Raw genomic sequence first — 5,084 nt, 5'->3', positions numbered from 1 at the left:
AGCTCACTGGGAGTTCCAAAACATGTTTTAGAAGCTCTGTTTAAGTATGCAGGCATTTATCTACTCCAGGCTCCTGGTGTCTGTGCTGGATGGGTGACATATCCAGCCTGGCTGTGATTTACACCTAGCTTTGGTGTATCTGCACTGCATTGCCATTACATAAATGAGTGCAATTTAAACACATAAATTTACCCTAAATTAGGGAAAATTGCTTAGGCAGAAACTTGTTCGTAGAGTTGATGAAAGTCTGGCTTAAATAGTTGAGTATTGCTAAAAATGTTTCTGCTGTACTAGTACCTAAAACATGCTGGCCCTGAAATGAAAGGAAGATTTGAAAGGATTTTCTTCTGATCATTTTTTTCTTGAGTACAAAAACTCTCCTCAGATCTCAAAGTGAAAATTTGGCTCTAATTAGATTTTATCCACTAGTGATTGCTGGTGATATAGATGAGACATAGTCCTCTTACTATCTAGAACTGCTTTTCTGTTTGTTGTACTTAACAAACCTTCAGGAATTACTGGAATCATCAGAGCACCCATTTTTAGAGCCACTCCACATGGTTACTGACATAAGGGACTTCCTGGCAGTGAAAGGTTTAATGTTGCCATATAAATTCATGGTAGGCAGCACGAAAAAGATATGAGAGCACTTTGTTCCTCTGATCCTGCTCAATATAAAAGAAAGAAATATTTTTATTGAAGTAGGAATGTTCTTACTCACTGGAGAGGTGCTGCAACACAGAGGAGTTAGAAAACCCAAATACCTGGGTCTTAAGAACAGTCTTTAAACTACAGATCTCAAGGCATTTTGGGTGTAAGTGCTGTTATCAGCATTTTATGCAGGCAGAGAAAGAGATTGGGAAATTCCATCACTGACTGAGCAAGTTGTTAAACAGCTCAGAAAGTTGAGACATTTTATGATGAGCAGTTCCAAAAACATTCATCAGGGAGTATTCAAGGAACTGCTTAAGGATGTCTCTGGACTGTTAATGTTGGTTTTTATTAATTGATACAGCACTGGGAAGGCAAATACTGTGCCAGAATTTTAAATGGGATGGCTTCATAATTACAGGCCTTTCAGCCTGGTGCCAATCTCTGGCAAAATAATGGAAGACTGATATGGGATATTATTAGCAAAATAATCAGGAATAATGTAATATATGGCAGTTCTTATTGGTTTATGGAAAATATATCTTGTTGGACTAACTCAATAACTTTCTTCTGATATATGAGGTTTGGTTGATGAATGTTCTGGTGCTGATGTAATGGACTTTCTTGGGGCATTTGTCATGGTACCGCACAACCTTTGATTAAGGAATGAGAATAACGCAAATTAAACTGGGGAACATATTACAAAAACCTAAAAGTGCTTATCTGGTAGTCTTAATATGCAAAATGGGAATTAATATCTAATAGGCTCCCTTAGGGATTGTTGGGTCATGCTCTGTTTCCCATTTCTTTTAAAGACTGGGAAATTATTTTAAAAATAATTAATGGTAACTTTATGTAGATAGAACAAATTTTGGGCCTTTGGAAATAAATCTAGTGTATGAAGTGATTAATAAATCAGGTAAAACTGAAGGTATACCCCTGTCCTTTGAAGGGCAAGGAACTGGACTTTGATGATCTTTATGGCTCCCTTCCAACTCAGGCCATTATATGGATCTGTGATTCTAAATTATTATTGCAGGATGAATGACTGACCTGTGAAATAATAACAGAAAGTTATGTGGGGGATCATGATAGATAACTGGGGGGATATAGGGTTTTACTGTCCCACCAAAGGCCTAGAAGAGGGCCAAAGAGAACCTTCCCGCAGTGATGATGGAGCATCCTGTGTCAGTAGTGATGTGATAACTTCCCCTGCAGCTGAGTCCATGTGAAGATACAGATTCACGTGTCAGACAGGAATAAAGAGTTGGTGAGGGCTTAGAGAATGATTCTTTGCAGCAAGATACTCAAGGACTTGAATCTGTTTAGTTTAGGCAGAGGTAATTTGTCCCAGTCTGTGTCTATACAAGGCATAGACTATGAGACTGGAAAACTTCAACATAGCAGTTGTAAGGAAATCAAATAGTGTAAAGTTGGAAGTTAGGCAAAGTTAGACTCTAGGTGCAAATTTCTGTAGTAATGGTAATAAACCATTCAAATTATTTTTAAAGGATCATTGTGGGTCCTCTGCCTGGAGATTTTAAAATCAAGATTCCTTGGGTTTTATTTTTTCTGGAAAACATATTCTACTTCAATTAGGAATTGATTTAGACTGAACCTGTAGTTGTGTTATGGGAACACTGTGTCATGTTATTGATCATTGTGTTACTGATCATTGTTAGAACGGTTTTTGGAATTTCTAAACTGATTTACTGGAGCCTACCCAGTGGGACACTGACAGGATAGTACCAGTTCCTACAGATTCCCAGCCTGGGGTGTTATCCTCTACACCACATAACTTCCTACTAATTAGTGGAAAGGCTGGAATTTGTTCAATATATGGTTTTTACACATGGATGTAAATGTGAGAGTCCTGCCTCCATGCTCAGAGGGGGAGGTGAGGGGAGCTCTCTCCGCACCTGTGCACCTTCCCAGGAGCAGCTTCTCAGCACTTTGTGCTGGGTGAGTGCAGAATTGTGGAACCCCAGCCAGGGCCAAGCTGAACCTCATTCTGTGGCCTCCAGACAGCTGATGTCACTCTGGGAAGGCTCTTCTTGGAAGTCAGGGCTCATCTCCCTCATACACCCCGTATCAGATGAAGAATGTGCTTTCCTCAGTTCCCTTGGAGCCATCAAAGCTTTTTTCATTACAATTTTTGGCTTTCCTCTACTGCACTGGCTCCCAAGTCATTACTTTCCTCTGCTGAGCAGGAAGTTTGTGTTTCAGATGCTCCTTTTTCATAATGCATGTTCAATTTCAACCCCTAACAATAACTTTTATTAATGATAGATCTTTCTTTCCCCCCCCCTCCTTTTTTTTTTAAACTGAAACACCTGTGTTGGTTAAATAGTTCCAATCACACAGATCAGGAATTGTTTGCTGACAGACAGAAAAAGGGAGGATATAAGGAAACACTCTTCTGAGACCTGTTTTAGTGGGATGCTGAATGTGTGTCTGTCCCACCAGCTCAAAAGGCCAAATCCCTGTGCCCTTGCTCAGCTGCTGGAATACGAGAGGTGCTCTGAAATTTTTCAGTCCGGCTGGGCCAGTTCCAGAGTGACTCAGTGTCACCCCTGAAGTCATTTGGTATTCTTTATGTTGGATGTGGTGTCATGTGGAGAGGCAGCACCAGGATCTCTGTGTTTTACAGCGTTTCACAGCAAGAGGGGCAGCCATGCAGAGAAGTGTGCGCATCAGCTCGTCGAGAGGAGAACAGATCCTCATTTGATTCCCGCACAGGCTGGTGCAGGGAGCTGGGGAACACCTGCCAAGGGAAAAGCTGCTGGGCCACCAGTTACGGTAACACAGCAGCTTCAGTTCATCTTTTCTTCGGCTGTTACAAAAATGGCAAGGCAGGATTAATAGCAAGGAAGTAACTTTTAAATAGCAGGAGTTTGTAAATGTCAGACTCAGCGTGTCAGACTGGTCTGCCACAAACAAATCCTGCTGCTTTTTTCTTTTTGGGTTTTTTGTCATTCACAAATAACCTGTGTTTCAGGCTCATTATTTAATGGTTCTAGGCATATTCATAACAGATTTTCATTTTGACTACAGAGAGGGAAAATAAGGCATCATTTTTTCAGTTGCTAACAAAATATTAACATATTGGGATGCATAGATGGTAGCAGACAAAATTTGACTGGGGTTCTTTGACAAAGAGGGAATAAAAAGCTCACTCTGGACTTTAAAGTTCTTTAAAGAACTTGCATCAGCAGCAATCAGGTCTAACAGGCTGAGATAGGGTGAGAATAATAATTTGCATCTTATGCTTATGTGAGAAATATCTCTGTAAAACAAGTGATTAAAGTGCATCACTGGGCTCTGAAGTCTCTCTTTTGAAAAACTGATTCTTTGAAAGCTGCCTTCTAGTTTGTCAGTGTCAGGGAAACTGGTTTCATTTTCGGAATTCTTTCACATCTATATGATGATATAATATTCCAGTGCTGGGGAAATATTTTTACTTTGGCTTTGGGCCAGTTTGACTACCTGTCCTGATTGTGAAGAGCAGAATAAAAACCCCACTGGAATAAGGAGAGGTTATTTTCAAAGCAAATGTGACTGATAAAATAACACAAGACTCAGATAAAAGACATGAGATTTGCACTTACAGGTCTCTTGGTGCTTTTATAAATCTAATCCCAAAAAATAAGACATTCTCATTACAACCAGCTATGTAAGAGAGATTCTGCACAGCTGTGCAACTGAACAAAGCTTTACAGGACATATGTAAAGCTTTGTTCAGTTACATTTGATTTGATTCTCCGTAACTATTAATTTTCATCATTTTCAAAAAGAAACACTTCCTCACTTTGTCAGGGATGTTACCTGGTCATGTAAACTGAGGACTTAGACCAGGAATTTATCTAAACTTTCCCAGCACTGCTTCTCTTTTAAACTTGTCACTAGCACAGCCTCCCTACCTCTGCTTTCTCAGTTGCAATCATGTCATTAGCTGCACATGTCCCAGGGCCAGCAGAGAGTTATAAACTCTGATAAAAAGCTGTTACTGGCAGCTCATCTTAATGGGGGATTTCAGATTCAGAAAGTAGCATGAGCAGATGTGATTAGGAAAATACAAAAAAACCAATGACTAACAGACACAAAGCCACAGAGCTATAACTATAAATACAAACAAATCATTGTGCTGTGCTCGTTTTCACCATGACAGACAGCCTTTCACTACAACAATACATACACAGCCATAAAAGCTGGAAAATCCTGGAGCAGGGATAAATTCTCCCAGCTCCATGACAACAGCATTGTGATAATTTATACCTGACAAAGGCTTGCTCTTTACAGAACAACTCCACCTCTTTCAGAGTGGAATTCATCTTTTTGCAGGAGGTATTTACCTTCCCTGGTGTGGGCTTAGCAAGTAAATTCTGCACGAGGGGTTGGAAGGCAAATAGATCTTGTGCTGCTTTGCTGCATCA

The sequence above is a fragment of the Melospiza melodia genome, chromosome 12, assembly GCF_035770615.1.
Source record: "Melospiza melodia melodia isolate bMelMel2 chromosome 12, bMelMel2.pri, whole genome shotgun sequence".
In the NCBI taxonomy this organism is placed as follows: Eukaryota; Metazoa; Chordata; class Aves; order Passeriformes; family Passerellidae; genus Melospiza; species Melospiza melodia.
Note: the sequence above shows the minus strand (reverse complement) of the source record.